The sequence below is a fragment of the Salvelinus namaycush genome, chromosome 23 (assembly GCF_016432855.1).
Source record: "Salvelinus namaycush isolate Seneca chromosome 23, SaNama_1.0, whole genome shotgun sequence".
In the NCBI taxonomy this organism is placed as follows: Eukaryota; Metazoa; Chordata; class Actinopteri; order Salmoniformes; family Salmonidae; genus Salvelinus; species Salvelinus namaycush.
The window spans coordinates 31,991,271-32,011,906 of NC_052329.1; positions in this window are offsets into that span (position 1 = coordinate 31,991,271).

The window sequence follows — 20,636 nt, forward strand, 5'->3', positions numbered from 1 at the left end:
CGCCTTAGCAATCTCACTAGAATAAAGACCTCCTCCATTCCTGCCATTATTGAAAGAGATCGTGATACCTCACATCTCAAAATAGGGTTACTTAATGTTAGATCCCTCACTTCAAAGTCAGTTATAGTCAATGAACTAATCACTGATCATAATCTTGATGTGATTGGCCTGACTGAAACATGGCTTAAGCCTGATGAATTTACTGTGTTAAATGAGGCCTCACCTCCTGGTTACACTAGTGACCATATCCCCCGTGCATCCCAGAAAGGCGGAGTTGTTGCTAACATTTACGATAGCAAATTTCAATTTACAAAAAAGAAAACTACGTTTTCGTCTTTTGAGCTTCTAGTCATGAAATCTATGCAGCCTACTCAATCACTTTTTTATAGCTACTGTTTACAGGCCTCCTGGGCCATATACAGCGTCCCTCACTGAGTTCCCTGAATTCCTATCGGACCTTGTAGTCATAGCAGATAATATTCTAATTTTGGGTGATTTTAATATTCACATGGAAAAGTCCACAGACCCACTCCAAAAGGCTTTCGGAGCCATCATCGACTCAGTGGGTTTTGTCCAATATGTCTCTGGACCTACTCACTGTCACAGTCATACTCTGGACCTAGTTTTGTCCCATGGAATAAATGTTGTGGATTTTAAAGTTTTTCCTCATAATCCTATCGGACCACCATTTTATTACGTTTGTAATCGCAACAAATAATCTGCTCAGACCACAACCAAGGAGCATCAAAAGTCGTGCTATAAATTCTCAGACAACCCAAAGATTCCTTGATGCCCTTCCAGACTCCCTCTGCCTACCCAAGGACGTCAGAGGACAAAAATCAGTTAACCGCCTAACTGAGGAACTCAATTTAACCTTGCGCAATACCCTAGATGCAGTTGCACCCCTAAAAACTAAAAAACATTTGTCATAAGAAACTAGCTCCCTGGTATACAGAAAATACCCGAGCTCTGAAGCAAGCTTCCAGAAAATTGGAACGGAAATGGCGCCACACCAAACTGGAAGTCTTCCGACTAGCTTGGAAAGACAGTACCGTGCTGTATCGAAGAGCCCTCACTGCTGCTCGATCATCCTATTTTTCCAACTTAATTGAGGAAAATAAGAACAATCCGAAATATATTTTTGATACTGTCGCAAAGCTAACTAAAAAGCAGCATTCCCCAAGGGAGGATGGCTTTCACTTCAGCAGTAATAAATTCATGAACTTCTTTGAGGAAAAGATCATGATCATTAGAAAGCAAATTACGGACTCCTCTTTAAATCTGCGTATTCCTCCAAAGCTCAGTTGTCCTGAGTCTGCACAACTCGGCCAGGACCTAGGATCAAGAGAGACACTCAAGTGTTTTAGTACTATATCTCTTGACACAATGATGAAAATAATCATGGCCTCTAAACCTTCAAGCTGCATACTGGGCCCTATTCCAACTAAACTAATGAAAGAGCTGCTTCCTGTGCTTGGCCCTCCTATGTTGAACATAATAAATGGCTCTCTATCCACCGGATGTGTACCAAACTCACTAAAAGTGGCAGTAATAAAGCCTCTCTTGAAAAAGCCAAACCTTGACCCAGAAAATATAAAAAACTATCGGCCTATATCGAATCTTCCATTCCTCTCAAAAAAAATTGAAAAAGCTGTTGCGCAGCAACTCACTGCCTTCCTGAAGACAAACAATGTATACGAAATGCTTCAGTCTGGTTTTAGACCCCATCATAGCACTGAGACTGCACTTGTGAAGGTGGTAAATTACCTTTTAATGACGTCAGACCAAGGCTCTGCATCTGTCCTCGTGCTCCTAGACCTTAGTGCTGCTTTTGATACCATCGATCACCACGTTCTTTTGGAGAGATTGGAAACCCAAATTGGTCTACACGGACAAGTTATGGCCTGGTTTAGATCTTATCTGTCGGAAAGATATCCGTTTGTCTCTGTGAATGGTTTGTCCTCTGACAAATCAACTGTACATTTCGGTGTTCCTCAAGGTTCCGTTTTAGGACCACTATTGTTTTCACTATATATTTTACCTCTTGAGGATGTCATTCGAAAACATAATGTTAACTTTCACTGCTATGCGGATGACACACAGCTGTACATTTCAATGAGACATGGTGAAGCCCCAAAATTGCCCTCGCTAGAAGCCTGTGTTTCAGACATAAGGAAGTGGATGGCTGCAAACTTTCTAGTTTTAAACTCGGACAAAACAGAGATGCTTTTTCTAGGTCCCAAGAAACAAAGAGATCTTCTGTTGAATCGAACAATTAATCTTGATGGTTGTACAGTTGTCTCAAATAAAACTGTGAAGTACCTCGGCGTTACTCTGGACCCTGATCCCTCTTTTGACAAACATATCAAGATTGTTTCAAGGACAGATTTTTTCCATCTACGTAACATTGCAAAAATCTGAAACTTTCTGTCCAAAAATGATGCAGAAAAATGTATCCATGCTTTTGTTACTTCTAGGTTAGACTACTGCAATGCTCTACTTTCCGGCTACCCAGATAAAGCACTAAATAAACTTCAATTAGTGATAAACACAGCTGCTAGAATCTTGACTAGAACCAAAGAATTTGATCATATTACTCCAGTGCTCGCCTTTCTACACTGGCTTCCTGTTAAGGCTAGGGCTGATTTCAAGGTTTTACTGCTAACCTAGCATTACATGGGCTTGCTCCTAACCATCTTTCAGATTTGGTCCTGCCGTACATACCTACACGTACGCTACGGTCACAAGACGCAGGCCTCCTTACTGTCCCTAGAATTTCTAAGCAAACAGCTGGAGGCAGGGCTTTCTCCTATGGAGCTCCATTTTCATGGAATGGTCTGCCTATCCATGTGAGAGACGCAGACTCGGTCTCGACCTTTAAGTCTCTATTGAAGACTCATCTCTTCAGTAGGTCCTATGATTGAGTCTAGTCTGGCCCAGGGGTGTGAAGGTGAACGGAAAGGCACTGGAGCAACGAACCGCCCTTGCTGTCTCTGCCTGGCCGGTTCCCCTCTCTCCACTGGGATTCTCTGCCTCTAACTCTATTACAGGGGCTGAGTCACTGGCTTACTGGTGCTCTTCCATGCCGTCCCTAGGAGGGGTGCGTCACTTGAGTGGCTTGAGTCACTGACGTGATCTTCCTGTCTGGGTTGGCGCCCCCCCTCGAGTTCGTGCCGTGGGGAGATCTTCGTGGGCTATACTCGGCCTTGTCTCAGGATAGTAAGTTGGTGGTTGAAGATATCCCTCTAGTGGTATGGGGGCTGTGCTTTGGCAAAGTGGGTTATATCCTGCCTGTTAGGCCCTGTCCGGGGGATCGTCGGACGGGGCCACAGTGTCTCCCGACCCCTCCTGTCTCAGCCTCCAGTATTTATGCTGCAATAGTTTGTGTGTCGGGAGGCTTGGGTCAGTCTGTTATATCTGGAGTATTTCTCCTGTCTTATTCGGTATCCAGTGTGAATTTAAGTATTTACTCTCTCTCTCTCTCTCTCCCTCTCCCTCTCCCTCTCCCTCTCTCTCTCTCTCTCTCCCTCTCCCTCTCCCTCTCTCTCTCTCTCTCTCTCTCTCTCTCTCTCTCTCTTTCTCTCTCTCTCTCTCTCTCTCTCTCTCTCTCTCTCTCTCTCTCTCTCTCTCTCTCTCTCACTCTCTCTCTCTCTCTCTCAGGACCTGAGCCCTATGACCATGGCTCAGGACTACCTGGTCTGATGACTCCTTGCTGTCCCCAGTCCACCTGGCCGTGCTGCTGCTCCAGTTTCAACTGTTCTGCCTGCGGCTATGGAACCCTGACCTGTTCACCGGACGTGCTACCTGTCCCAGACCTGCTGTTCTCAACTCTCTAGAGACAGCAGGAGCGGTAGAGATACTCTTAATGATCGGCTATGAAAAGCCAACTGACATTTACTCCTGAGGTGCTGACTTGTTGCACCTTCGACAACTACTGTGATAATTATTATTTGACCATGCTGGTCATTCATGAACATTTGAACATCTTGGCCATGTTCTGTTATAATCTCCACCCGGCACAGCCAGAAGAGGACTGGCCACCCCTCATAGCCTAGTTCCTCTCTAGGTTTCTTCCTAGGTTTTGGCCTTTCTAGGGAGTTTTTCCTAGCCACAGTGCTTCTACACCTGCATTGCTTGTTGTTTGGGGTTTTAGGCTGGTTTCTGAACAGCACTTTGAGATATCAGCTGATGTAAGAAGGGCAATATAAATACATTTGATTTAATTTGATTTGATACGTAAATAGCACATGATGTTGATGTGTGTGAATAGTCACCGCAACATGTGTTGGCAAGGATACCAGGAGAAGCTCTTCAGATTTTGATCCTGTGCCGACTGTTAGTGTTTTTTTCTTTCATTGGTTTAGACCGTTTTTTCAATGTGTGTCCATTGCCACTTTTACTGCAAATTTTTGCCCATTTTGGTTGAATAATAGTTAGCAAAAAACCCGCAGGTGATGACGCTGCTGAGGTTAGCTTCACCTTTTAAAGGCCCAAACTAATTAGCAATTATCTGGTTGGCTGCGTCTCAAAAGTCCCTCCCAGCATGTCTGCTGTTAGAACCCCCACTTATCCAGTTGGAACCCCCTCTTATCCAGTTGGAACCCCCTCTGATCCAGTTGGAACCCCCTCTTATCCAGTTGGAACCCCTCTGATCCAGTTGGAACCCCCTCTTATCCAGTTGGAACCCCCTTTGATCCAGTTGGAACCCCCTCTGATCCAGTTGGAACCCCCTCTTATCACGTTGGAACCCCCTCTGATCCAGTTGGAACCACCTCTTATCCGGTTGGAACACTCTCTGATCCAGTTGGAACCCCCTCTTATGCAGTTGGAACCCCCTTTGATCCAGTTGGAACCCCCTCTGATCCAGTTGGAACCCCCTCTGATTAAGTTGGATCCCCCTCTGATCCAGTTGGATCCCCCTCTTATCCAGTTGGAACCCCCTTTGATCCAGTTGGAACCCCCTCTGATCTAGTTGGAACCCCCTCTTATCCAGTTGGAACCCCCTCTGATCCAGTTGGAACTCCCTCTGATCCAGTTGGATCCCCCTCTGATCCAGTTGGAACCCCCTCTTATCCAGCTGGAACCCCCTTTGATCTAGTTGGAACCCCCTCTGATCCAGTTGGAACCCCCTCTGATCCAGTTGGAACCCCCTCTGATCCAGTTGGTTTTGTTGTCTATAGCAGAGTTGGAATTTATTTCGTTTTCAATTCAGTCAATTCAAACAGTGAACTGAAATTCAATTAAAGACGTGAAAATTGGCCATAGTTTTCACTCACACGCACATACACGCGCAGACACGCATGCACACACGCAAACAAACCTAGTCCTACCATTGCCTTCTGCAATTAAGTGTGTCAATTCCATACAAATAAGATGTGGCGGTATCTCATATGGAGCGCTCAGTCCCCAGGTTCTGTATAATGGCGGCATTACCTCGGCTTGGTGTCTCGCTGAACCACGCTACTATAGCGATTAGAGCTGACAGCTGTAATTACCACAGTGAGGCATGCTAATGACTGCAAGATGCTGAGCCAGTCTACTGTTTAACTCAATTAAATGACTTCATTATCTCCACAGCTGTCTACCGCTCAAAATGGCCTAGCTGTGTTGACGAAAATCACAAAATACTGTAGAATCCACTAGATTTGAAGTCTCCATAAGAACACTTCATGGTTTCATTTGTGAAAGGGAATGAAACTGCAGATCCGCACGCACACACACTACTTAAACATCCACCATCTGAATTCTTCTGATGTGTGTGTGGCTGAGTAACTTTGAACTGTAATGAGAGAAAGGTTAGAGTTGCAGCGACACTAACTCCGTAGATACAAGTTCCTCAAGCCCATAACTCCTCTCTGATCATCCAGGCCGTCTCTGAGAGAGATGTCAGGGATTCCCTTAGGTACCTCTGTTTGAAAGTAGCGTTACATCGCATGGCGCAGGATGAATAATGCATTGGAGATAAAAGGCTACTTGGTGCTGTGATATGGATATAGGTTATTGTGTGATGCTACGGTTTATGGGTCTGCACATTTAAGCCTCCGTCATGCCCATTGAGTGTGTAAAAGGTTAAATGACTTCTGACACTGATAAAGCTTTGTTCCAGTTTATACTAAGGGGATCAGAGTCTAAGTGGCATGAGGTGGTTTGCTGGGTGTGGTTACATGCTTTCAGTTCAGTTTATTTGACTTTGCTAAAACGAAGAAACATAGCTTTTAATTGATTAATTTGCACAAAGTTATTCTTTACATTACTGCTATTCCCTTGCTTTCCCTCTCTTATTCCCTTGCTTTCTCTCTCTTATTCCCTTGCTTTCTCTCTCTTATTCCCTTGCTTTCCCTCTCTTATTCCCTTGCTTTCTATCTCTTATTCCCTTGCTTTCTCTCTCTTATTCCCTTGCTTTCTCTCTCTTATTCCCTTGCTTTCTCTCTCTTATTCCCTTGCTTTCCCTCTCTTATTCCCTTGCTTTCTCTCTCTTATTCCCTTGCTTTTCCTCTCGTATTCCCTTGCTTTTCCTCTCTTATTCCCTTGCTTTTCCTCTCTTATTCCCTTGCATTCTCTCTCTTATTCCCTTGCTTTCCCTCTCACACTCTCTCCCTCTGCCCTTTATTCATTCCAAAACGATCTCAATCCATTCCACCATTTTCGTTCCCCCATTTCCCATATACCTTTTCTTTCTCTCTCTCTCTCTCTCTCTAACCTTAGTATCCCTAAGTCACATTCCTCTTTCTTTTTCATCTCTCAATCCCCCTTTCCCTACTTGTTCTGCCAGAAAGCCTGTGGCTTTAATGTATAAATTCAGCATCAATGGGATATCTTTTTCTTTTCCCTTTTTCTCCTCAATCCCCCATCCCCCTCTATCTCGGTGCTCTGCTAGTCAGCAGGATCTATAATGCACCATGCTGCTTCTAGTGTGAAATTAGCTGTGTGAAACCACTCTAATGGACACACTCTCTCTCTCTCTCTCACTCTCTCTCTCTCTCTCTCTCTCTCTCTCTCTCACTCTCTCTCTCTCTCTCTCTCTCTCTCTCTCTCTCTCTCTCTCTCTCTCTCACGCACACACCCACACACACTCTCTCACTCTCGCTCTCTCACACACACACACACACACACGCACACGCACACGCACACACACATACACACACACACACACACACACACACACACACACACACACACACACACACACACACACACACACACACACACACACACACACACACACACACACACACACACACACACACACACACACACACACACACACACACACTCTCTCTCTTATCTGTGTGAAACCACTCTAGCTGTGTGAAACCACTCTAATGGACACACACACTCTCTCTCTCTCTCTCACGCACACACCCACACACACTCTCTCTCGCTCTCGCTCTCACACTCACTCACTCACACGCACGCACGCACACACGCACGCACGCACGCACGCACGCACGCACGCACGCACGCACGCACGCACGCACACACACACACACACACACACACACACACACACACACCCACTCCCAAAGTGTATATACCCAAGTTATCGTTACTCACTGTGTATTTATTATTACTTTTACTAATATGTGTTTTACTTTTCTATTATTGCTGTATTGTCTTTCTCTCTTCATTGTTGGGAAGGGCCTGTAACTAAGCATTTCCCTGTTAGTCTACACCTGTTGTTTACCAAGCATGTGACAAATAACATTTGATTTGATACACATATTTAAGAAGCATTACAAATGACATTGGCTAATAAATACTTTATGACATATTCATATTCTATCAGAGTATGCAAGGAGTCAACATCAATCATATATGCTGTCTTCTCCGACCCGGTAACAAATCACAATAACAAGTGCCTTAGCTATACTTATTGAAAAATATTCTTAATTGTACATCCCTCGTGCCGTTTCCAATATCACCATCTCTACTAGGCCTATATATCACAATATGTCATTGACCTGTTATGTGAGAGTAAGTGTCATACTATGGATTATGGATTTGTTGTATAAGCATCCAGTCTGAACTCTCATTCCCCCGTCCCTTGTTATTGGGTGCCCCTGTGCTCTCTCAGGTGATAAGCTGATTAATGACCGTCTAATTACAGTAAGGTAGCGGAAAGGCCAGGCGATTAGCCACAGCCTCGTTAGGTCATCATGACATCCTGCTACTGTCATCCACCCAGATATTACTGTCAATGCAGTCACAGGATGCAGCCCAAATGGCACCCTGTTCCCATGTAGCGTAGTGCACTATAAAGGCAATAGGGTGCCACTTGGGATGCAGACACACAGTAACAGGAAGACAGGAAGATAGTCAGTGCCCCTGGCTGCAGACTGGCTGGCCTTTCTGAGGGGCCTTTCTGAGGGGCCTTTCTGAGGGGCCATGGTGGTGAGGGGACAGACTGACAGATCACCCGTCACTCACTCTCTTATCCATAGTTATGAAAGTCAACCTAGACCTCTGGTGCTCCCTGCCTTTCTCCACTCTGTCTCTGTTTTCTCTTCTCTTATTCACTCTTCTTATTTTATCTCTCTCCATCTTATTGTCTCCCCTCCCTCCTCGACTACTCATTAATTCACTCTGACACACTCCATAATGTCTTCCCTCCTTCCCCCCGTCCTCCCATCTCTCTCGGTCCTCCCTCCTTCCCTCCTTCCCCCCGTCCTCCCATCTCTCTCTGTCCTCCTCTCCTCCATATCTGCTGTCAGGGGTGTACTCTGTCATGTTGAAGGGTCTTGGTTGAAATGTAATTAGCTTTACACATATTTCCTAGCAATTCCTAATTAGAGTGGTAGGTTGATGTCATTAAAACACCAGGGATTGGACTAGGGAGTAGCCTAGTAGCCAGCTCCTCCTCCTCCACTGAGATATGGGTCCCCCAGTCACAGAGCAGGACGTGAATAGACTGGAAATAGACTGGGGTCAGGATCATTATCTTTCTATTAGAGAGGAAAACAAAGACAGTCTATTTTGATTTTCCATAATGGGGCTAGTATCGAACCGGGAAAGACAAGAACACATAAAACCAGAAAATTGTCTGAGGGCCATCTTTGAGTACATCAGGAAGCACATCCGTGTTTTACGTAAGCACTGCCCTCCGATGCTCTGTTTCTGATGTAACGGACCTTCCTGTTGATTTTCTAATGATGTTATCTGAAGCAGCTCTCGGCCAAAACCACTTTAAGCTTGCCTTGCTACAGTTTCACTATTTCTCTCATGTCCTCAGAAACAGCCACTCTATTAAGCCTTATGCGTTTTGGTGTGTGTGCTTGCGTGTGCATGCGTGTGTGCGTGTGAGAGATAGATACTGTTATTGAAATTGACTGCACATTCAAGGACAATGTAGAAAGCGAACATATGCTTAATCCATTTAATATCCCTGTTGAAAAATGAAAACACTCTTATGAAATCCTCACAGAGTTTTACATTAACCTAACAAAGCCAGTAGACACACAATATATTAAGTAAAGATTATGGTAATGAATATTATCATTGCATATTCAGCAATAGAAAATGGAAAAAGCTATTTTAAGGTGAAAATGGCAGAATGTTTTGCTTCGCATGAGTAGTCTTAGAGGTAGGTGCATTAACAAATAATGTCCAGCAAATGCAGCACTTGGAATTATGTTGAGTAATACATCGAATTGGAGCTGACAGTTCAACTATACAAAAAATTTAACTGCACTCATTATGTTCAATCATGGAGCGCTATATCAGGACTGCTTGAGTAGTCTGTGGACGCTATTAATCTACAGTATGATTTTGGTGAATATTGTATCTCTCTTGTGAGCTGTTATGTAAACTTGTAAATCCACAATATTAAATTTGTTGCGTAAACTTTATGGTTGAGGCTTATTTTCAATGGAAGACAACTGAACCTCTCCAGTGGCTAAGGATGATCAACGTCAAGACCAAAGATCAAATCAGAAACCGCTGACTATCCGTTTTCACTGATCAATATTTCCATGTGTATTACACACAGCAAGAAGACAGGACCATCACTCATCAAACACTCTCTGATCTTTTGTCTTACAAGGCCTATCACCACGGTCTGCCATAGTATTCCCTATGGCCCTAAAGACTTAGAAAGCTAGCAAAAGTGGTTCCCTAACTGAGGGGCCAGCCTTAAAAGCAGAGAGCTGACTGAGAATTACATAAGGACTGTACAGCTCTCAGAGTTCTTATGACAGAGAGAGTCCAGTGTTCTTTTGGGAGATAATATAGGCCTATATTGTCTCGCCCTGTTCCTCTGGTTATGTAAGGACGGTCTTGTTTACAATGGGTTAGGTCGGTTTTAGGGTCACATCAGAGGAATACAAGATATTAGGACAACATGGAACCATGGAACCTGATATATGTAATCATAACTTCATGTTAAGTTATGGACAATCTTTTTAGTAATGTGACTAATAGTAAGATGCTGTGCGTTTAGGCATTTTTCTATCCTTGTGTTAACTTCTAGATGTGTAGCCTATAGTATCCCAGCCAAGCTCTAAATGGTCCGTCCCCGGCATTCACTGCTTGTCAGCCTGACGTATCTCTGCCATGTGGACAGGCAGGGTGGCGTGCAGCGCTGAGTAGAGGACCAGACATCGCCCGTGTTGTGCCACGGCAGCCTTGCCAATCCGTCAGCGTGTGTGAAAGTGTGTGAGGCCGCCAAGGAAGGCTAGTGTTTCATTGGTGTGTGCAGCTAAGATCTGCTGCTTCCTGTTAGGACACACTTCACTTCCTGTCAGCCACCCCACAGCGACTGCCTCTGTCTCTCTGTCTAAACCTCTCGCTTGCAATTTCTTTGTCTCTCTCTCTCTCTCTCTCTCTCTCTCTCTCTCTCTCTCTCTCTCTCTCTCTCTCTCTCTCTCTCTCTCTCTCTCTCTCAATCTCATCGCTTCTACCTTTGATCTTTTCATTTCTTCTTGTCTCATCACCTTCAATGAAGTTCCACTTATCGCTTTTCATTCTCCCCACCTCTCTCTCTCTCTCTCTCTCTCTCTGAATGCCCTCTATTTGGTCCTGTAGTAGTGTCCCCTCCCCTTACTCCCTCCTCCTCCCCTGTCTTGTGGCCCACCTGTCCCTGCTCCTCAGCTGCTCCCCCTGAAGACAAGGCAGAAGCACCCAGGCAGAACATCCAGCCTGTTCCCAGCTCTGCTGCCTTCTAACCCTCTTCCTTTTTACCTCTCTTCCTCCTCCTCCTCCTCCTCCTCCTCCTCCTCCTCCTCCTCCTCCTCCTCCTCCTCCTCCTCCTCCTCCTCCTCCTTCCCTGAGTTCTCCTCTAGCCCTCTACTTCATCCTTAAACTCCTTTCTTCTCTCCTCTAACCCTTCCCTTCTTCATCTGCTCACCATGTTAACTTCTTCCCCCATTACACTCCTCCTATTCCTTTAACCCTCTCTCCTCCTGTTCATTTAACCCTCTCTCCTCCTGTTCCTTTAACCCTCTCTCCTCCTGTTCCTTTAACCCTCTCATCCTCTCCTCCTATTCCTTTAACCCTCTCATCCTCTCCTCCTGTTCCTTTAACCCTCTCATCCTCTCCTCCTATTCCTTTAACCCTCTCATCCTCTCCTCCTATTCCTTTAACCCTCTCATCCTCTCCTCCTATTCCTTTAACCCTCTCATCCTCTCCTCCTATTCCTTTAACACTCTCATCCTCTCCTCCTATTCCTTTAACACTCTCATCCTCTCCTCCTATTCCTTTAACCCTCTCATCCTCTCCTCCTGTTCCTTTAACCCTCTCATCCTCTCCTCCTATTCCTTTAACCCTCTCATCCTATTCCTTTAACCCTCTCATCCTCTCCTCCTATTCCTTTAACCCTCTCATCCTCTCCTCCTATTCCTTTAACCCTCTCATCCTCTCCTCCTATTCCTTTAACACTCTCATCTTCTCCTCCTATTCCTTTAACCCTCTCATCCTCTCCTCCTATTCCTTTAACCCTCTCATCCTCTCCTCCTATTCCTTTAACACTCTCATCTTCTCCTCCTATTCCTTTAACCCTCTCATCCTCTCCTCCTATTCCTTTAACACTCTCATCTTCTCCTCCTATTCCTTTAACCCTCTCATCCTCTCCTCCTATTCCTTTAATCCTCTCATCCTCTCCTCCTATTCCTTTAACACGCTCATCTTCTCCTCCTATTCCTTTAACCCTCTCATCCTCTCCTCCTATTCCTTTAACCCTCTCATCCTCTCCTCATGTTCCTTTAACCCTCTCATCCTCTCCTCCTATTCCTTTAACCCTCTCATCCTCTCCTCCTATTCCTTTAACCCTCTCATCCTCTCCTCCTATTCCTTTAACACTCTCATCTTCTCCTCCTATTCCTTTAACCCTCTCATCCTCTCCTCCTATTCCTTTAATCCTCTCATCCTCTCCTCCTATTCCTTTAACCCTCTCATCCTCTCCTCCTATTCCTTTAACCCTCTCATCCTCTCCTCCTATTCCTTTAACCCTCTCATCCTCTCCTCATGTTCCTTTAACCCTCTCATCCTCTCCTCCTATTCCTTTAACACGCTCATCCTCTCCTCCTATTCCTTTAACCCTCTCATCCTCTCCTCCTATTCCTTTAACCCTCTCATCCTCTCCTCCTATTCCTTTAACCCTCTCATCCTCTCCTCCTATTCCTTTAACCCTCTCATCCTCTCCTCCTATTCCTTTAACCCTCTCATCCTCTCCTCCTATTCCTTTAACCCTCTCATCCTCTCCTCCTATTCCTTTAACCCTCTCATCCTCTCCTCATGTTCCTTTAACCCTCTCATCCTCTCCTCCTATTCCTTTAACCCTCTCTCCTCCTGTTCATTTAACCCTCTCTCCTCCTGTTCCTTTAACCCTTTCTCCTCCTGTTCCTTTAACCCTCTCATCCTCTCCTCCTATTCCTTTAACCCTCTCATCCTCTCCTCCTGTTCCTTTAACCCTCTCATCCTCTCCTCCTATTCCTTTAACCCTCTCTCCTCCTGTTCATTTAACCCTCTCTCCTCCTGTTCCTTTAACCCTCTCTCCTCCTGTTCCTTTAACCCTCTCATCCTCTCCTCCTATTCCTTTAACCCTCTCATCCTCTCCTCCTATTCCTTTAACCCTCTCATCCTCTCCTCCTATTCCTTTAACACTCTCATCTTCTCCTCCTATTCCTTTAACCCTCTCATCCTCTCCTCCTATTCCTTTAACCCTCTCATCCTCTCCTCCTATTCCTTTAACCCTCTCATCCTCTCCTCCTATTCCTTTAACACTCTCATCTTCTCCTCCTATTCCTTTAACCCTCTCATCCTCTCCTCCTATTCCTTTAACACTCTCATCTTCTCCTCCTATTCCTTTAACCCTCTCATCCTCTCCTCCTATTCCTTTAATCCTCTCATCCTCTCCTCCTATTCCTTTAACACGCTCATCTTCTCCTCCTATTCCTTTAACCCTCTCATCCTCTCCTCCTATTCCTTTAACCCTCTCATCCTCTCCTCATGTTCCTTTAACCCTCTCATCCTCTCCTCCTATTCCTTTAACCCTCTCATCCTCTCCTCCTATTCCTTTAACCCTCTCATCCTCTCCTCCTATTCCTTTAACCCTCTCATCCTCTCCTCCTATTCCTTTAATCCTCTCATCCTCTCCTCCTATTCCTTTAACCCTCTCATCCTCTCCTCCTATTCCTTTAACCCTCTCATCCTCTCCTCCTATTCCTTTAACCCTCTCATCCTCTCCTCATGTTCCTTTAACCCTCTCATCCTCTCCTCCTATTCCTTTAACACGCTCATCCTCTCCTCCTATTCCTTTAACCCTCTCATCCTCTCCTCCTATTCCTTTAACCCTCTCATCCTCTCCTCCTATTCCTTTAACCCTCTCATCCTCTCCTCCTATTCCTTTAACCCTCTCATCCTCTCCTCCTATTCCTTTAACCCTCTCATCCTCTCCTCCTATTCCTTTAACCCTCTCATCCTCTCCTCCTATTCCTTTAACCCTCTCATCCTCTCCTCCTATTCCTTTAACCCTCTCATCCTCTCCTCCTATTCCTTTAACCCTCTCATCCTCTCCTCATGTTCCTTTAACCCTCTCATCCTCTCCTCCTATTCCTTTAACCCTCTCATCCTCTCCTCCTATTCCTTTAACCCTCTCATCCTCTCCTCATGTTCCTTTAACCCTCTCATCCTCTCCTCCTATTCCTTTAACACGCTCATCCTCTCCTCCTATTCCTTTAACCCTCTCATCCTCTCCTCATGTTCCTTTAACCCTCTCATCCTCTCCTCCTATTCCTTTAACCCTCTCATCCTCTCCTCCTATTCCTTTAACACTCTCATCCTCTCCTCCTATTCCTTTAACCCTCTCATCCTCTCCTCATGTTCCTTTAACCCTCTCATCCTCTCCTCCTATTCCTTTAACCCTCTCATCCTCTCATCCTATTCCTTTAACCCTCTCATCCTCTCCTCCTATTCCTTTAACCCTCTCATCCTCTCCTCATGTTCCTTTAACCCTCTCATCCTCTCCTCCTATTCCTTTAACCCTCTCATCCTCTCCTCCTATTCCTTTAACCCTCTCATCCTCTCCTCATGTTCCTTTAACCCTCTCATCCTCTCCTCCTATTCCTTTAACACGCTCATCCTCTCCTCCTATTCCTTTAACCCTCTCATCCTCTCCTCATGTTCCTTTAACCCTCTCATCCTCTCCTCCTATTCCTTTAACCCTCTCATCCTCTCCTCCTATTCCTTTAACCGTCTCATCCTCTCCTCATGTTCCTTTAACCCTCTCATCCTCTCCTCCTATTCCTTTAACCCTCTCATCCTCTCCTCCTATTCCTTTAACCCTCTCATCCTCTCCTCCTATTCCTTTAACCCTCTCATCCTCTCCTCATGTTCCTTTAACCCTCTCATCCTCTCCTCATGTTCCTTTAACCCTCTCATCCTCTCCTCCTATTCCTTTAACCCTCTCATCTTCTCCTCCTGTTCCTTTAACTCTCTCTCCTCATGTTCCTTTAACCCTCTCATCCTCTCCTCCTATTCCTTTAACACGCTCATCCTCTCCTCCTATTCCTTTAACCCTCTCATCCTCTCCTCATGTTCCTTTAACCCTCTCATCCTCTCCTCATGTTCCTTTAACCCTCTCATCTTCTCCTCCTATTCCTTTAACCCTCTCATCCTCTCCTCCTGTTCCTTTAACTCTCTCTCCTCCTATTCCTTTAACACTCTCTCCTCCGCTAACCATCTTACCCCCAACCCCCTCTCCTCCTCCTCCCTTTCTCCTCAGCACCAAGAAACATGCTTGTTTTCATCAGGGTACATGTAACATTGATGGTTATGGTTTTTGCTTGTCTTAGTTCTATGCTCACATTTTATCATCCATATTAGATGCTGCCCTGCAATGTATTGCATATTATGTATTTTTTTTATAATAGATGTTTAGAGTAGATCTGCAATTTAAACCTAAATCGGCATAGTACTGGGATACCTCTATTACGTGGCCTGGGTTATGTAAGAATAAGGGAGATGTAATGATTTGCCAGTTGGTGAATGTATTGATTGTTTTTATGAAGATGGTTTTGATAATAGCAATGATGATGTGAATGATCACATTTGTGATGAACGACACGACGATGGCGAGGATGATAATGATGATGAAGATGACGGAGACGTTTATGATGATACTAGTCTTGATGGCAGTGATGATGATGATTATGATGATGATGACGAGATTGATGTTTATGATGATACTAGTCTTGGTGACAATGATGATGAAGACGAAGGCCATATTGCTGATGGTGATGACGTTGGCTGCCACAGTGGTCAGGAAGAGATGCTGTCCCCCCGGCCATCTGTGTACAGATTAATCCTTGCTGGGTTTAGAGATATTACTGCCAGGCTTATTGCCGTGGCAACCAGCCCTCAGAGACACACACATACACACACATACACACTGCACACACTTTCTCTGTTGACAGTGCTGCTGTTTAGTGCAACAGAAATGAAAGAGGAATGAACACATACACACAAACGCACACGCACGCTCACACCAAGGTTATGATAGTTTTGTGTTTTAATATTTATTTTTTTCGATTCGTTTTTTCTATTTTTTATTTAAGTTCTCCAGAGCCAGCTGCTATCGCACTGGTGCCAATGCGAGAGCCATAGGATTCTAACGAATATTACAGATTGCCCACACACATAGTAACTGTAGTAGATTTTCTGGGAATTTTATGAAAAGCTGAATGAGTTCTGAGCATTCTGAGCCCAAATTGACATTCTTTCCAATAAGTAGATTAGGAGAAAAACAACTTTGTTTTAGTTCTCAAAGTGGCTGAAGCAGTCGCCTCTGCCTGCTGGTCGCTAGGCTACCCGAGAAAGCACGCTCACAGGAGAAGGGTAACGCTCACTTACACAGACCTGAACCATGACCCTTTTTTCAATGGGAAACTGCCTTTTTGCTTAATTCCTCCATAATATCTGGTCCTAACTAGTAATAGTGATGCACAAACTAGGTCTATTTGAAACATCGCCATCTCCTGGCAGCATTTACCCACCAGATTCAGTAGCTTGAAAACCTGCAAAAAGCTTGAAAACCACATTGAAAACCTACATTGAAAACTACATTGAAAGTTTAGGGAAAAAGACTAAGAACATAATATGCTTTGAATTTTAGTTTGTTTTGGAATCAAAGATAATAGTTTCAGTATAGTTAAAGTTTTTCCAAACGTGTTTGTTAATTATTTAAATGAATTTAGTTTACTAAATAGTTTTTTCATGATTATTTTTTTGTTTTAGTTTCAGTTTTAGTTTACTGTAATAACCTTGGCACACACACATACACACGCACGCACGCACGCGCGCACACACGCACATACGCACGCGCGCACACACACACACACACACACACACACACACACCACACACACAGCATTCCCTCCTCCTTTTCCCTTGTTATTATCACTGATGCCATTAGCGCAAGCAGCTACTTGGAATTGTTATTATTTTTGGTCAGTTTTATCACTTCAGCAGCAGCACATTTTGATGTGTCATATTATAACATACTGCTTTTGTTTTTCGATTCCATTCACGTGGACAATCTGACATTTCGGTTTCCCATCTCTCTCGGTCTCTGTCTCTCATGCACACAAACACAGAAAATGGTTTGCTATTTGGACACCTCCATCCCTCCAGAGAGGGCTGCACACTGTCAATCACCACAAGGTCAAGCTCAGCATGTGTAACATTCAAGGTTTTATTCACTATTTACATACAGTACAGTACAAGTCAGACACAATGGTCAAGAAACCTTCAAATAAGCTCAGTTGGATATAAAATAAAATCTGCAGTCAAAACAACAGATTTTCCGTTAAAAATCACAAACAAGTGTTTTTTTCTTTCTTAGCATTTTTGTTATGTCCACTTCGGTGTTGGAGACATACAGAGCTATGATGAAACAATCCCATGTTCTTCTACAGCTAATACATTTCCCTTTCTGCTCCTTAAGAACACATATACCTGACGTTCAGTCATTTTAGTACCCTGTGGTTGCAACCGAGCCAAATATAGACATTACCTCGTCCTCAACCCACTCTCGTACCCGAACACGCTCTTGATATTATTTATCATGACGTTACCGTAGCAACCACTCCTATTAGGTAGCTTCATTTCATTTGACAGTGCAGTGGTGGTGTGGATCAAGAATCATAAGCTTTATGTAAATTGTTTACTCTAATTTGTATGCTACTTTATGACTCAAAGGGGCCACTGTGTCAGGTGAGGGGACAGGTAGTCGTTTTCCCCACACTAAAGCTTCTCTTCTGAAAAACCTCACGGCCTTAGCCCCGTCCTCACTAGATCAAGCAGCACTCAATTTAATGAAATTGCCTAGTTACTATTGATATCATGAGAGATTAAAGGGTTTGAAATTGCCCCCATAAACGAAATATTCCTAATCCAGCTCGGTGTGGCTGTTTGTGTCGACTACATCAGCACGTCAAAGCCTCAGACTCAGTGGGTGTCATGTCCTTCACATGACAAGACAGAGCTGGCTTCATCATGGCTCAGACTCTCAGAGTGGAGAGTGGGATACTAAAGGCATGTAACAAGTATCATCAATACCAATTCTCATGTTCAAATTCTTATGCCACGTTCTACTAATCCCTTGAACGATGCAAGTCTGTCTTGCATGAAGTAGTGATTTCCTTGCTTATTGTGGCCAATGAGAATACAGATCTAGCAGGCTAGGGTCCATTTTAAAAGCATGTTTTGACACAATAGACAATGTTGGGTATTTTTGCCAGCCTTTAGCTGATAATGTAGTTGATCATCATTGTCCTCCACGAAGAAAATCGGGGAGGGGACTGTGGATCTATATCCGTCCGTTAGTACGTTCGTCACATGCGATATCTCAGACACCACTGGCCTAATTTTGACGGAACTTGGGTGAATGATGCATCTTGCAATAGAGATCCGCCATTTACAAAATGACACTGTTTGGCCAGACTGTGGCGTTATAACAAGTTATTGAAAATGCTAACTTTAAAAGGTCACACCCCTCACTCCATTTGACCAAAAGTCATGTAATTCTGTACATACAGTAGGTCCCTCTCCTCACAAGAAACAAATAAGGTCTGCTATGATGGATTTTCCGCCATTTACAATATTGTGAAAAAGACTTACAACTCTACTCCTCTGGCATCGAATTACCAATCTGCATGAAACTTGATATGTGGCATCTATGGACAAAGATCTCTCAACGCAATATTTTCCAGACTAGTACCTAAAACAACATGGCCGCTCTTGACCAATAAACATTCCCGTGGGTGTGGTCTGGCACATAAATGCATATAAATCAGTCACAGATATTCGTATTGTAACAAAATCTGGTAAACATGTTGCAAACACTGTCACAACTCATCATACAGTGCCTTAGGAAAGTATTCAGACCCCTTGACTTTTTCCACTTTTTGTTACGTTACAGCCTTATTCTAAAATGTATTAAATCGTTTTTTCCCTCATTAATCTACACACAATACCCCGTAATGACAAAGCAAAAACGATCACATTTACATAAGTATTCAGACCGTTTAATCAGTACTTTGTTGAAGCACCTTTGGCAGCGATTACAGCATCAAGTGTTCTTGGGTATGACGCTACAGGCTTGGCACACCTGTATTTGGGGAGTTTCTTCCATTCTTATCTGCAGATCCTCTTGGATGGGGAGCGTTGCTGCACAGCTATTTTCAGGTCTCTCCAGAGATGTTCGATCGGGTTCAAGTCCTGGCTCTGGCTGGGCCACTCAAGGACATTCAGAGACTTGTCCCGAAGCCACTCCTGCGTTGTCTTGGCTGTGTGCTTAGGGCCATTGTCCTGTTGGAAGATTAACCTTCACCCCAGTCTGAGGTCCTGAGCGCTCTGGAGCAGGTTTTCATCAAGGATCTCTCTGTACTTTGCTCTGTTCATCTTTCCCTCAATCCTGACTAGTCTCTCAGTCCCTGCCGCTGAGAAACATCCCCACAGCATGATGCTGCCACCACCATGCTTCACCGTATGGATGGGGTTTCCTCCAGATGTGATGCTTGGCATTCAGGCCAAAGAGTTCAATCTTGGTTTCATCAGACCAGAGAATCTTGTTTCTCAGGGTCTCAGAGTCTTTAGGTGCTCCAAGCGGGCTGTGATGTGCCTTTTACAGAGGAGTGGCTTCCGTTTGGCCACTCTACCATAAAGGCTTGATTGGTGGAGTGCTGCAGAGATGGTTGTCCTTCTCGAAGGTTCTCCCATCTCCACAGAGGAACTCTAGAGCTCTGTCAGAGTGACCATTGGGTTCTTGGTTACCTCCCTGACCAACGCCCTTCTCTCCCAATTTCTCAGTTTGGCTGGGGCGGCCAGCTCTAGGAAGAGTCTTGGTGGTTCCAAACATCTTCCATTTAAGAATAATGGAGGCCACTGTGTTCTTGGAGACCTTCAATGCTGCAGACATTTTTTGGTACCATTTTTTGGTACCCTTTCCCAGATCTGTGCCTCGACACAATCCTGTCTTGGAGCTGTACGGACAATTGGCTTGGTTTTTGCTCTGACATGCACTGTCAACTGTGGGACCTTATATAGACAGGTGTGTGCCTTTCCAAATTATGTCCAATCAATACATTTTAGAATAAGGCTGTAACGTAACAAAATGTGGAAAAAGTCAAGAGGTCTGAATACTTTCCAAATGCACTGCAACCAAGAACATTCGTATCGACACCACATGGTGGCGCTATAGCTTTTGTTACTATCAGTATAGTCTCGTTTGAATTGTTATTACTAATTGGCCCAACTGGCCCAAGGTGGGAAGGGGAGGGGGGCTGCATCATTTTCAGGCTAGTGAAGTTGACGGCACTGCGTATCACCCATTGGCACAACAAGGCTAAAGGTTTGATTAGGTCCTTGAGCAACAAACATGGTCACCACGTTCTGTTAGGGAGATAAATATTGGGATAGCGGTATGTTATGTTTTTGTTTCTATGGTGAAGGGGGGATGAAGGAGACTAAGACACTGTGCTGAAACTATAAAGCCCTTGTTTATAAAACTTTCAACACAGCCGGTCTCGTTAAAATGTTTAGACGGGTCCCTTTGTCTCAAGAGTCGGCGGTGCCAGACCTGATGACGTAAACCTGGGTCTGTTACCTCTCCACACCCCCCATGCCACTGGTTTGAATGCAGCCCT